Genomic DNA, 15590 nt, shown 5'->3' with positions numbered 1-15590 from the left:
TGGGTCGGGGCGAGCACACCGGGGTCGGGGGCGAGCGCCTGGGTCGGGGGCGAGGGCCGGGTCGGGGGAGAGCGCCGGGGTCGGGGTCGGGGGCGAGGGCCGGGTCGGGGGCGAGCGCCGGCGCCGGGGTCGGGGGCGAGCGACGGGGGAAGAGAGAATGGGGATTTGGGGGGAAAAGGCGGGATGAAGCAGGGATAGTGAGAATTTTGGGTTAAGTGGACGTAGCAACAACACATTTGGACAAAATGCGCTGCTACTACCTTCAGTAGCTGTAGTGGTTTATACAAAATGTGCTACTACTACTGCCAGTTTCCCTTTTTCTTTTCCTTTATTTTCTCGCACTTTTATTTCCCGAGACCAGTGAACGAAGGGAGGGCGATATATATTGCATCATTTGACGGTTAAATATGTATGCAAAATAGGAACATATATATTACATCATTGGACCCATGCATAATAATGGCTAAGTGTGTATACAAAATAGGAACATATATATATTACATCATTTGATCGATAACATACGGTTCCTCAGCGCTGACGTTTTCATTTTTGAGTCAGCTTCTTTCCCTTCTTGTTCGTCGAAGAATAATTGAGCCCCTCATTGTGACTTTGCCTTTTCCATGGAGTACGATTTTTCTTAGGTAATGTAGTATTGATTCTTCTTTTGACGTATACTTCATCATCCTCGTCATCTTCCCTCATTGGGTTGCCGTACTGATCATAGTCTTCCTCGTTGGCGACTCCATCCATTCCAATGATGTTCCTTTTGCCTCTCCTCATGACAACACGACTGGGATTGCATGGGTCGGTTATGAAGAAAGCGTGTACCCATGGATCGTTTTTTGCGATAGCGTTCACGGTAGCTCTCTTGGCGTCGGGTATACTCATGGTAGTGAAAATCCGGTTTTCTCTTTCGACATTCTTTGCCCATCTGACACGGAACATCGTCGTGTTGTGCAGTCCAGAGTAGTCAAGCTCCCAAATCTCCTCGACCCTTCCATAAAATTGTTCAGTTGCGCTGTTGTCGCTGCCGGTCATGCATTCCATCATCACCCCTGAGTTCTGATCATCACTGTCCATATCTTTGGCCTCTGTGTAGAACGTGTATCGGTTGATATCATATCCCTGATAGGTTACGAGGTTGGGCGAGGGGCCATGTGCTAAGGCGTATATGAGCAATCCATCCTTAGAGCCCTCCTCCGGGGGATTAGCAATAATATGCTCTTTGAACCAATGCAAGAAAGTGGAGTTGTGCTCTCTAGTGACTTTGGCGTTCGTCCTGCATACCCCCCGGTCACGATACTTCTTTGCGATAATTTCTTTGTGCAGTGCCACGAAAGGATCTACCTCATCTAGGTGTTGTAGCACTACCAAATTTGCTCTGTCAAAGTCGCTGCATCGATCTGAGTATGACACGTGCAGTTCCCTGCGACCGTTGCAGTGACCATCTCCTTTGAGCCTCCCATCGTGCTTGTTAACGGGCAAACCAACACTAACACCAGGCGGCTGGTCTGCGCCATATAGAAAATTCTCACAGAAAGAGATGCACTCTTGTGCCAAATAGCCCTGGACGATGCTTCCATCCGGACGTGACATGTTACGAACGAGTCCTTTGATGATCCCATTCATCCTCTCAAACGACATCATGTTGTGCAGGAATGACGGCCCCAGGTCTATTATGTCATCCACAATATGGACACACAGATGCACCATCACGTCAAAGAACGCGGGCGGGAAGTACATCTCAAGCTCATTCAGTATCACAATGATCTCTTCCTGTAGCCTTCGGAGCTGCTTCACACTAATCGACTTTTGAGAGATGACGTCAAAAAAGTTGCAGAGACCAATAAGCATGTCACGGACATGCTTGTCCATTATAACTGTAAGGGCAACAGGTAGTATCTGCATCATCATCACATGACAGTCATGAGACTTCATCCCGCTGAACCTTTTCTTGTCCATGTCTAGATATCTGCTTATCTTGCCATAGTAATCGGAACTAACTTTGACTCCGGTAAGGCACTTAAAGAATTGATTGATCTCAGCCTGACTTAAGGTGAAGCAAGAAGGGGGACAATAATCCTCTTTCATTTTCTTGCCCTTCTTCTCCCGTGCCTCTGTCTCCGTCTCTGTCTCGTCTGACATTTTACGGGGCGGCATGTGCAGATCTTCCCTAATTTTCAAATCTTGCAAGTCTTTTCTTTCCTTCGGCCCATCCTTGGTCTTATCCGTCATGTTCATCAGTGTTGCGAGCAAGCTCTCAAGGACATTCTTATAGATATGCATTTGATCAAGGCAATGAGGTGTATCGAGTTTGTGCCAGTACTCCAAGTCCCAGAACACAGACCTCATCTTCCATACCTTCAGCAGCGGCTCCGGCGCCTTTCTCATCGTCTTTCCCGGCGCGGGGCACTCCTTCCCGTTTTTCAACAGCTCATTGATTTCGGCACCGATCCGCTTACGTGGAGGTCCTTGATGCTCGGCGTGACCATGGAATAGATCTCCACGGTTTCTCCACGGGTCGTCCTGTTCAAGCCATCTTTGACGCCCCATGTACACGATTTTCCCAGACCCGCCATCTTTCCTTGACGTTAGCTGCTGAGACGTCGTATCATCCATGCACCGCGTGCATCCGCAATATCCATGGCACACCTGGCCTGCCACATATCCGTAACCGAGATAGTCCTGCACTGTCGTGATCAGCGCGGCTCTCATGTTGAAATACTCGCCTTTGCTAGCGTCCCATGTCTTGGCTGGTGTTTTCCATAACGTGTCTAACTCCTCTTGAAGTAGCCCCAGATAAAAATTAATATTATTTCCTAGTTGTTTCGGCCCTTGAATAAGCATGCTCATGTGAATGTACTTCAATTTCATGCACAACCAGGGGGGAGGTTGTACATCCATACAAACACGGGCCATGTGCTATGGTTGGTGTTCTGGTTGCCAAACGGATTCATGCCATCGGTACACGCGCCAAGCACGATGTTCCTTGCATCACATTCAAAATACCGATAGAAGCTGTTCAACGCTCTCCACTGGCTTCCATCCTTCACGTGTCTCAGCTTCGGATCATCTCCATCGTCGGGCTTCTTCCTCTCCGCGTGCCAGCGCATTAGCTTTGCTTCCTTGGGATCTACAAAATACCTCTGGAGACGGGGAGTGATCGGTAAGTACCATACAACTTTCTGGGGACATTTCTTCCCGGCCTTCTTGTATCGAGAAGCATTGCACACCAGACAGCTTTTTTTCTGCGTGATCCTTCCAATAAATTATGCAATCGTTGATGCATGCATGGTATCTAACGTGTGGCAGATCAAGAGGGCACACGATCTTCTTGGCCTCATCAACACTAGTAGGACATAGATTACCCGCGGGAAGAACATCCTTTAGGTACTTGAGATGCTCATCGAGGCTAGTGTCGGTCCATTTGTTTTTAGCCTTCGTCTTCAGGAGTTGGAGCGTGAAACTCAAGCGGGTCACCTCAGGATTGCAACCATCACACAATGGAGTGTTCGAGTCTACCACCAGTTGCTCCAGCTTAGCCTCCTCTCTAGAAGCAGCTCTCTCAGTACTCATCTCCTTGCGAAGCAATGCTTGAACATGAGGGTCCCGCACGATTGAACTTAGTACCGACGAACTTTGCTGCGTGGAGTCCATGTCGTTCTCTCTGCCGCCATGTCCGTCCCCTTCTCCTCCGCCATGTCTGGCCCCTTCTCCGCCGCCATGTCCGGCCTCTTCCCCGCCGCCATTATCGATCATCTCTTCGTCTTGCCCCGTCGGCATCCTCAACATCGTCATCCTCATCTTCAGTTATCCACCGAGTATAGCCATCCATGAAACCAGTCATGAGCAGGTGCGCTTCGACACGACCATCGTCATAGGGGTCGAGCCAAACTATTCCTTTGCATTTTCGACACGGACATAAAACCTCTGTCAGGTTATTTTCTTTCATGTCCTGCACCGCTGACCACAACCACCTGTCCACCATCGTTCCACTGACCATCATGAACGTCTGCACGGTAATAATAAAACAAATTGATTATAAAAATGCGTGCATGCATCAAAGTCATACAAAAATTCGGCATGACCTTCCATAAAAATAAATCGACATTTCGGCAAAACATAGGCAACTCAAAAGCACAATTTGGCGTCAACTCATGCCACACACACAATTTCCACAAACATATCACACACACATAAACATATTTCCATTTTTCAAAAGCATGAATTTTTCATCACCTCTATCTCGAGATCGAGCCCACGGTTGAGATGATGTTGTAGGGAGATCAAAAGGGCACAAAGCTCTTCTTGACAAAGATAGATCTAGTTAGGGGGCAAATAGGTCACTTAACTAAATCCTACATCTACCTAGCTACCTAATTTGGGAGGAGACCACTTCAACTAGTGGAGGGGAAGCAAAAAGAGAAAGGAGATGCATTAATGGAGGTGGTGTAGTTAGGTAGGAGTAATGAAGAGAGAGAAAGGTAGATAGAAGAGAGAGAGTAATGGGGGAGAAGTATTGAGGAAGAAGAAGAGTGAGAGTGGGAGCATGTGGGAGGTAGGGGAAAGGGAAGAGAGGAGGGGGAGGGGGAGGGACGGGTGGGGAAAAGGTGGTGGGTTGGTGCGGATTAGCAGTAGCGCGGGAGTTAAAACACGCTGCTGCTAAGGAAGTAGCAGCAGCGCGCTTTGGGCAACATCGCTACTGCTAACCGGGACCAAAAAGTGTGCCAATTTGAAATTTAGCAGCAGCGACCTCAGAAAAAGCGCGCTACTACTACATCCATAGCAGTAGCGCGGCTCGCGACACCGAGCTGCTGCTAAATGGAGTTTGGTGGACACCGCTGGTCGATATTTGTAGCAGCGCGGTTTACACCGAGCGCGCTACTGCTAAAAACTTGTCAGTAGCGCGTTTCCCGCACATGCGCTACTACTAATTAGCAGCAGCGCTCCTTTTTGAGCCGCGCTGCTGCTAAGATTCTATGTATAGGCTTTTCCCTAGTAGTGTAAGCCTGCTGCTGCACAATAGCGGTTTGAAGAAGATCCCTAGCCCGCCACGTCTCAATCGCCGCTATTGAGTCACCCTCCATTGGAATAGCTGCCAAACGCGATGCTGCAGCGATCATGTTATCCAAAGGGATAGAGAAGTGAACCGGTGGTGTTGTTACATATTGCAGCGGGTTGTCCATCCGTCGAGGCGGGTCCATCACCCATGGCTGATCCGATGCCGCCCCTAGTGCCTCGGTCTGGTTTACTGCTGCCGGATTACTGGGCCCGGCTGCTGGCATGTTGAAGAGATTCATACCCTTGTAAATCTGCGGCAGACAAGACCGGTACTTCCTCCTCATTACTTCGTTTGACGCGTTCTGGTCCAATAGAAGCCGGTAATTCTACGCCTGGATCTGTGGTGATTGGGCATCTAAAGCGGCCCGCTCTTCAGCCATCCTAGTCTCCTCATCCGCCAAGTCCGCCTTGGCCTGAGTTATCTGATCCTTTAGCTTTGTAACATCCGCATTATGCTGAACTTGGGTCTCTGGGGTGACCACTATGGTCAACAATGCCGTCAAGGCGTCCAGTAAACCGACAAGAACTTGAGCCGGCCGGCGCGCCGAGCCTCCTGCCGCGGCTGCCGATCCAGAGATCATTGCGCCTGTAGATGAAGATTGCATGGTGGGTTGCATACCGGCCATGAAGATTGCAACCCGGTTTGGCGGTTCAAAAGGGCCCGGAATACTGTCGCCATCGGAATACCCCCCCCCCCAATCCGGCCATCTTGCAACTGGTACAGCGATCGGTTTCGCCAGTGGACGATTCTCCATCTGAGTAGATGGTTGTATCACTGTCAGACACCGGTTCAGATTCCGCACCATGTATGAACCCTACGAACGCATGCTTCATGGCGGGCTGAACCCGGGCAGGACTTGCATGCTGAGCCGTTTCGACAAGGTCGGTAGAGATGTCCGGCTCAGGGCCCTGGTTCGCCGATCTTGCCGATGAAGACGTGAATTCCGCCAAAAGGGACCTGGTAGCCATACTCGATTGAGCCGGCCTCGGGGCCCCATCCTGCGTCGTCGATGTAGAGCTTGCCACGACGACTCTTGGTCATACGGCCAACCGCGTACCCTTTGAGCCCTTCAAAGTTGCCCTTTAAGTACTCGAAACCATCATGTGATAGCCCCATGGTGGGCACCAACTGTCGTGGAATTAACACGTCAGATGTCCTAACAGAAGGACTTAGTCGTGGAGCCATCGCAATGAGATTAGCTTAAAGGGGTTAAACCGGAACAAGGGACACGAGAGTTTTATACTAGTTCGACCCCTTACGATGAAGGTAAAAGCCTACGTCTAGTTGTGATGGAATTATTGGGTTTTCGACGATCAGGGACCGAATACGCTTTGCCTGAGTCTCGAGTTGTTGTTTCATGTCCCTGAACCACCGCCGGGTCATCCCTTTATATACACAGGTTGACGCCCGGCCGGTTTTTTACAGAGTCCCGAGGCCGGCTCATACAAGTGTCTGGCTCGGTCTCTTCCTTTCCCTGTCTTACAATACAAGTTAGATAACTATGGCGGTTTACAACTATGGGCCCTAATCCGCCTTTGGGCTCTGGGCCTCTAAGCTTTATTAGTAGAGAGCCATCTTCTTTATTTTCACGGGCTTCAATATGGATGAGCGTGAACCGGCCCCTCCTGGGCGGTTTAGACTCAGTAGTTATATCCTCAACAGAAAGGATGTAGCATTTTCTAGAAAGCATAAATGAGTGTTTGAAAGGAGTTTTTCGAAGAAAGACCTCGGTGAAGCTGCTTACATATTGAGCATCAAGATCTATAGAGATAGATCAAGATGCTTAATAAGTTTTTTCAATGAGTACATTCCTTGACAAGATTTTGAAGTAGTTCAAAATGGAACAGTCAAAAAGGAGTTCTTGCGTATGTTGCAAGCTGTGAAGTTGAGTAAAGACTCAAAACCCGACCACGGTAGAAAATAGAGAGAGAATGAAAAATCATTCCCTATGCCTTAGTCATAGGTTCTATAAAGTATGCTATGTTGTGTACCAAACCTATTGTGTACCTCACCACGAGTTTGGCAAGAGGGTACGATAGTGATCCAGGAGTGGATTACTGGATAGCGGTCAAAATTATCCTTAGTGGAATAAGGATATATTTCCCGGTTATGGAGGTGACAAAAAGTTTGTCGTAAAGGGTTACGTCGATGCAAGCTTTGACACTGATCTAGATGACTCTAAGTCTCAATCTGGATACATATTGAAAGTGGGAGCAATTAGTTAGAGTAGCTCCGTGCAGAGCATTGTAGACATAGAAATTTGAAAATACATATGGATCTGATTGTGGCAGACCCGTTGACTAAACTTCTCTCACAAGCCAAACATGATCACACCTTAGTACTTTTTGGGTGTTAATCACATGGCGATGTGAACTAGATTATTGACTCAAGTAAACCCTTTGGGTATTGGTCACATGGCGATGTGAACTATAGAGTGTTAAATCACATGACGATGTGAACTGTTGGTGTTAAATCACATGGCGATGTGAACTAGATTATTGACTCTAGTGCAAGTGGGAGACTGAAGGAAATATGCCCTAGAGGCAATAATAAAGATGATATTTATATTTACTTATATCATGATAAATGTTTATTATTAATGCTAGAATTGTATTAACCGAAAACTTGATACATGTGTGGATACATAGACAAAACACAATGTCCCTAGTAAGCCTCTATTAGACTAGCTCATTGATCAAAGATGGTTAACTTTCCTAACCATAGACATGTGTTGTCATTTGATCAATGGGATCACATCATTAGGAGAATGAAGTGATGGACAAGACCCATCTGTTAGCTTAGCATAATGATTGTTAAGTTTTATTGCTATTGCTTTCTTCATGACTTAAACATATTCCTTTGACTATGAGATTATGCAACTCCCGGATACCAGAAGAATACCTTGTGTGCTATCAAACGTCACAACGTAACTGGGTGATCATAAAGATGCTCTACAGGTATCTCCGAAGGTGTTTATTGGGTTGGCATAGATCGATATTAGGATTTGTCACTCCGAGTATCGGAGAGGTATCTCTTGGCCCTCTCGGTAATGCACATCATAATAAGCCTTGCAAGCAATGTGACTAATGGGTTAGTTGCGGGATGATACATTACAAAACGAATAAGATACTTGCCAGTAACGAGATTGAATTAGGTATGGAGATACCGATGATCGAATCTCAGGCAAGTAACATACTGATGACAAAGGGAATTACGTATGTCATCATAAGGTTCGACCGATAAAGATCTTCGTAGAATATGCAGGAGACAATATGGGCATCCAGGTTCCGCTATTGGTTATTGACCAGAGAGGTGTCTCGGTCATGTCTACATAGTTCTCGAACCCATAGGGTCCGCACGCTTAACGTTCATTGACGATATAGTACTATATGAGTTATGTATGTTGGTGACCGAATGTTATTTGGAGTCCCGGATGAGATCACGGACATGGTGAGGAGCTCCAGAATGGTCTGAGGTAAAGATTGATATATAGGATGATATAGTTTGGCCAAGGGGTGAAGCCCACGGGGCTTTAGGTCGGTGCAAAAGGAGTTTTGCGGAGGCCAGGGGGCCAAACGCCGGAGACCCTAGATGAGGCCCATGGCGTCTGGGCCAGACGCTAAGGACCATGGTGTCTGGTCCTGGAAGTTCGAGAAGGACTCTTCCTTGCGGGCAAAACCAACTTTGAGGAGGCTTTTACTCCAAGTTTCGACCCCAGGACTCAACGTCTAAATAGAGGGGCAGGGCTAGCACCTGGAACACATCAAGAATCACCAAGTTGTGTGGCGGCAACCCCGTCCCCTCTAGTTTATCCTCCGTCATAGTTTTCGTAGTGCTTAGCGAAGCCCTGCAGAGATTGTTCTTCACCAACACCATCACCATGCCGTCGTGCTGCTGGAACTCGTCTACTACTTCACCCATCTTGCTAGATCAAGAAGGCAAGGACATCATCGAGCTGAACGTGTGCTGAATGCGGAGGTGCCCACTAGTACAGCGAGCTCCTAAACAAACAGTTTTCAACCCCTTTCCGCGATAGCATTTGGAACCGTTGCCAACTGAGTGTGGGTGATAGGGGGGTCCTTCCCACACAACCCAGAAACCGTTGGGGATATGCCCTCCTGGCACACACGTTCGGCAAAATGAGGTCGTGTGCGACCGGCGAGCGCTCAAATACGGAAATACGTATAGTAGAGCTAAAAAAATACAATTATACGGTGAAATTGTTTCCAGTCGCAAGTTCATCCCACACAGTCAGTCCCCGCTAAACGTTTCCGTTTGTATGTACATCCCACACAGTCGCTCCAAGGAAAACGTTTCCGTTCACAGGTACATCACACACAATTTTTCCCGTTAAATCGTTTGCGTTATTGAATATATCACACACGGTCTGTGGAACAAACTATGTGGCAAAGGCTGTCCATCATACACAGTTTTCATGTGGTAAACGTTTGCGCAAGGTGGCCTAACGCAAACAGTTTTCAAGAGAAAGTCGTGTGTGATTGTCCATTGATCCAACACGGTTTATTCCTAGAAACAGTGTGTGTTTCTTGAGGTCATCACCCACGGTATTTTTCAACAACCATTTGCAATAGCAAAACCCAATGAGCAGGCTAATTCGCCACTAGCAGGCTAATTATCCAATTATTCATAATCCATTTATTAATCTAATTGACATTTCATATTAAGCACACAATATATTTCATTTTCATAATTGAAATACATCAGAGTACAACATCATATAGCTTCAGCACTCAGCTACCCCATTACACAACTACACCAGGACCAAGTTTCACATGCAACATCTATAACCTTTCGAAATTAGCATCATAGATGATACATAGATAGATGTATCTCATCTGGAAAACTGCTGATGCAGAAGGCGAATATTGAGCCTTCATTTATGTTGAAGGTCTTTGTAACTTTAGGCCAATGCCTGTGGATGATTGACCGTCCATCCTTCGTCCTCTTCAGGAACACTTCAATATTGAACCGTGGGTGTTGTATGAATACCTTCCTCGCCTCCTGACCATACATGTGGTTTGAGAGGTAATCATCAGTGAACTGCTTTGGAAAGGCCTGAAAACAAGGATGTGCATAAATATCTTCTCTATATTGGAGATGGGGCAAAGGAATAAAAAAGGCAAGGTATAATATTTAGTACCATCTTGTAGTGAACTGATGTCTTCTTCATTGTTCAGACAAAGATCTTGTTGTTTTTTGTTGCTAATTTCTTTATCCTAACAATCTTTCTGAGTTTCTTGACTTGACTGATATTCATGGACAACTCATTTCCCCATATGCAAAAAGGGTCGAACAGTGGGTCAAAACCTCTCACAGCAGGACCTACATGTGCAAGACCAAATTGTTAAAAACCTAAATATTAGAATGGTTCCTGCAATTGCACACTAATGTGCTATTAGACAACGGACCATGCATGTGCTAAACTCGATTGTAAACCTCAGTGCTTCCCATTGTTTCCCTGCAACACATATAAGGTAGTTAGTCATCAGGTTAAGTAAGGGTTCACATGCTATTAGTAAAATATGTTGATGAAAAATAATCACATTGCAGATTCATCAGATTAATTCAAGCCACACGGAAAACCCATTTATCCAAACCAAGGATGATTAAGAACTAGGGAATATAGCACTCGTATATGTTTCTCATGTATTAAGTGCAGCCAAATTTGATTTATTCCTCACATGCAAAAAAATACAAAATTCTACCAACGGCAATTGGACATCGCATTGCAGAATTGAACCAAACAGTTAACTAAACACCACAACAAATGAACCAAACATTAATTGAGCACGACATTGCACAATATAACATACTCCTACTAGAAGATCAGATAGTTAACCAAACAGTTAAATACAGCCAATTGTAGCAATTGTATTTGTTTCTCATGTATTTACTACAGTCAAATTCAATTTATTCCTCACATGGTATACAATAACAGAATGCACCCACAATTTTGTAAAGATAAATTTGATTTATTTCTCACATGGAAGACAATACAAAATTGCATCCTGAAGAATTGAACATCACATTTGCAGAATTGAATCAAACAGTTAACTGAAGACGACAACTAATTAACAAAACAGTTAATAAGTGAGCACCACACTGCATGACATATAGAACATATACACTAGAGCAACCGATTGCATGGTAAAATTAGATAGCACAATTCACTAGAATTTGTGAAGGAAAGGCAAGATCAGCACACGCAACGGGTAAACCGAGCATGCTTAACCGGCGTAGCTAGAAAATGGCAAGGTGCTCCTTCAAGATTTAGGGGTCAGCACGAATGGCATCCATCGCGACCTCATCCGCGCGTGCGGTCATGATTTGCTTCTCCGCTGCCAAATGCTCCTTGAGGTCCTGGCTATACTGCGTGCACCATGGCTTAGGCCGACGCTTATTTGGTGGAGTGGTCGGTGATTTGGGTGGAAGGTGTCGTGCTCGCACCGACGGTAGGGGCATGTGGGATGTGGAAGGAGGAGGAGGATGGGGGTCGGGTCTGGATTACCTGCCTAGATAGGTGAGGCCGAGGAGCGTGAAGGAGGGTCACTGGCGAGGAGGCGGTGGCGCTGCAAGCAAGGAGTGAAGGTTTCAACTCGGAAAGGAAGGTAGAAAGAGGGGAAATGTGGCTTTTGGTAAGGGGGAGGGGGTGGGGAGGTAGATATTTCCACGGAAGCCGAAAATTTGGAATCGCTTCAACCAAAAAACTGGCGTGCAAAGTGTCATCAGACACGGTCCCTTATTCAGAACTGTGTATGATATGTGAACATCACAAACGATTCAGATAGCTTAACCCGTGTGTGTTGATTTTGAGCGTCAAAAGTTTTGGTTCGAATCTCCATGGTTACAATGGTCATCCACGTCATTGCATAATTAGGGTACACAAAGGAGACTAACTTCTTAATCGAGCAAGTTCAGCAATTAAACAGAGCTAGCTGACCTAAACATTACTCTAACAAATTAAAGACCGGCGCTCTTAATTAAACAAAACAAAGAGTACTACTACGGCTGGTGCTCATTGATCTCTGTCGCCACCTCCATGTCTAGCTCGCGCCCGATGGTCTCCTGGGGAAGGGGCCCCATGGCATCAATTGCACCATACTCGGCAAGAATCTCGCCATCCGCGTTCGCCATATCTTTGGAATAGGCCGCCACGAGCTGGGCATGGGCGGCCGTGATATGGGCTTTGACGGGCTCCGTCGTGGCAAGGTATGCCGCGCGGGAATGGACAGCTGCTCGAACTCTCTTGGCAATTGCCAGCTCTTCTGCCGTGGGTTGCCGACCGTTGTCGGAGAAGCTTCGTTCGATTTGTGCGGTGACCACCATGAGCTGGGCGTGGATGGCCTCGACATGGTAGTGGGCGGCCTTCAGCAGGGATAAGGCCGCCGCTGCGGAATGGACAGTTGTTGTGCCGCTCTCGCCAGTTGCTATCCCCGAGGCAGATGATGCTGCCGCCACCTAAGAAGCAACAACGGCCGTTTGGGCTCCCTTGGCCGCCCGGACGCAGACCGCGGTTGACCTCACGAAGCTTGTTAGCATGCAACTGGCGGCTGCAACTGCGCTCTTGCCGGAGTGGGCCGCCGAAGTTGCCCTCACGACGTGGGTCCACGTCCCCATCTTTCACTGGTGACGAATGAACAGTGAAATGATATTTGGGGAGTGAGCTAGTGTGCTTGACACGCCGGCTGTGGACTATAGCCGACGCACCTTCTCTCGTTAGCCATAGGCGTACTATACACCGATGGTGATCCAAGATATTTTGTGCCGCATCTCACATGGTTGGTGATAATAAACTGTGTGCGATCTACTTGATTTATCGTCTTGATCATTTAAATTACGTAATGGGGTCACAGCTACAAAGGATGGTGTTTGAATTATTAGAACTTTTATTTGCAATGAACATGCAAATATAGGTGTGTCGTCAAAAAAATTGGAATTATTCTGGGTTCGTTTGTACATTTTTATACATTAACTGGGTTTTCCAGGCATTTTATGTGCATAATTCAAATTTGAACTACATGCACATGCTCCAGTGAAAATAATTTATTGAAAAATCAAATATGTGTCCTTGGTTGCATGCTTAGGTCCCATGCAAGAAATGGGAATGAATTTTAAACACCCTGCCACCGTCACTCGGCCGCGAACATTGAGATACCTGGTTTTAAAATTCTAGTAAATCCAAAACTCGTATGAAATTCATGAAACTTGGCATGCTATCGTGTAGCGGGATCAACATGCCGTGGTAAATTTTTTGTCCCATTTGGGGCAGGTTTGGGTATAAGCTTCTCACAAACCAGAGCTTCTCACATCAAGCGTGATGGTGTCGGTAGGGAACGTGCCACCTTTAGGGACGAAACGATATCCGTTGCCTCTTATTGCTTTCAAATTGTTTCGAGTGTCAACATAGAACAACAAGAGTGTTGTGTTCAATTTTGGAATTTTTCGGGGTTTGTTTGGACATTTTTATACATTAACTGGGTCTTCCAGGCATTTTATGTGCATAATTCATATTTGAACTACATGCACATTCTCAAGTGCATATAAATTGGTTGAAAAAACAAATATGTGTCCTTGGGTGCATGCTGAGGTCCCATGCAAGAAATGGGAATGAATTTCAAACACCAGGGCACCGTTGATTGCCGGCAAAACATTGAGATACCTGGTTTTAAAATTCTAGTAAATCCAAAACTCGTCTGAAATTCATGAAACTTGGCATGCTATCATGTAGCGGCATCAACATGCCTTGGTAAAATTTTTGTCCCATTTGGGGCAGGTTTGGGTATAAGCTTCTCACAAACCAGAGCTTCTCACAACAAGTGTGATGGTTTCGGTAGGGAACGTGCCACCTTTGGGGACGAAATGATATCTGTTGCCTCTTACTGTTTTCAAAAATTTTAGAGTGTCAACATAGAACAACAAGAGTGTTTTGTTCATTTTGGAATTTTTCGGGGTTCATTTGGACATTTTTATACATTAACTGGGTTTTCAATGCATTTATGTGCATAATTAAATTTGAACTACATGCACATGCTCCAGTGCATATAAATTGGTTGAAAAATCAAATCTGTGTCCTTGGGTGCATGCTTAGGTCCCATGCAAGAAATGGGAATGAATTTCAAACACCAGGGCACCATTGATTGCCGGCAAAACATTGAGATGCCTGTTTTTTAAATTCTAGTAAATCCAAAACTCTTCTGAAATTCATGAAACTTGGCATGCTATCATGGAGTGGCATCAACATGTCGTGGTACAAATTTTTTCCCATTTGGGGCAGGTTTGGGTATATGCTTCTCACAAACCGAAGCTTCTCACAACAAGCATGATGGTTTTCGGTAGGGACCGTCCCACCCTTGGGGACTAAATGATATCCATTGCCTTTTATTGCTTTCAAAAAAAATTCTCGTGTCGACATAGAAAAACAGGAGTGTTGTGTGAATATTTGTGAATTTTTGGGGTTTGTTTAGACATTTTTATGCATTAACTGAGTTTCCAATGCATTTATGTGCATAATTCAAATTTGAACTACATGCACATGCTCCAGTGGATATAAATTGCTTGAAAAATCAAATCTGTGTCCTTGGGTGCATGCTTAGGTCCCATGTAAGAAATGCAATGAACTTCAAACACCAGGGCACTGTTGATTGCCGGCAAAACATTAAGATGCCTGGTTTTTAAATTCTAGTAAATCCAAAACTCGTCTGAAATTCATGAAACTTGGCATGCTATCATGTAGCGGCATCAACATGCCGTGGTACAAATTTTGTCCCATTTGGGGCAGGTTTGGGTATATGCTTCTCACAAACCGGAGCTTCTCACAACAAGCATGATGGTTTTCGGTAGGGAACGTCCCACCTTTGGGGACTAAACGTTATCCATTGCCTTTTATTGCTTTCAAAAAAAATTCTCGTGTCGACATAGAACAACAGGAGTGTTGTGTGAATTTTTGTGATTTTTCAGGGTTCGTTTAGACATTTTTATGCATTAACTGAGTTTTCAATGCATTTATGTGCATAATTCAAATTTGAACTACATGCACATGCTCCAGTGGATATAAATTGCTTGAAAAATCAAATCTGTGTCCTTGGGTGCATGCTTAGGTCCCATGCAAGAAATGGAATGAACTTCAAACACCAGGGCACTATTGATTGCCAGCAAAACATTGAGATGCCTGGTTTTTAAATTCTAGAAATCCAAAACTCGTCTGAAATTCATGAAACTTGGCATGCTATCATGTAGAGGCTGCCGTGGTACAAAGTTTGTGCCATTGGTGTCAGGTTTGGGTATATGCTTCTCACAAACTGGAGCTTCTCACAACAAGCATGATGGTTTTCGGTAGGGAACGTCCCACCTTTGGGGACGAAACGATATCCATTGCCTCTTATTGCTTTCAAAGTTTTTTCATGTGTCAACATAGAACAACAGGAGTGTTCTCTAAATTTTTGTGATTTTTTGGGGTTCGTTTGGACATTTTATGCATTGACTGAGTTTTCAATGCATTTATGTGCAT

This window comes from Triticum dicoccoides, chromosome 6B, assembly GCF_002162155.2.
Source record: "Triticum dicoccoides isolate Atlit2015 ecotype Zavitan chromosome 6B, WEW_v2.0, whole genome shotgun sequence".
NCBI classification, from domain to species: domain Eukaryota; kingdom Viridiplantae; phylum Streptophyta; class Magnoliopsida; order Poales; family Poaceae; genus Triticum; species Triticum dicoccoides.
The sequence above is the reverse complement of the archived record's forward strand: the minus strand, read 5'-3'. Positions refer to the sequence as shown.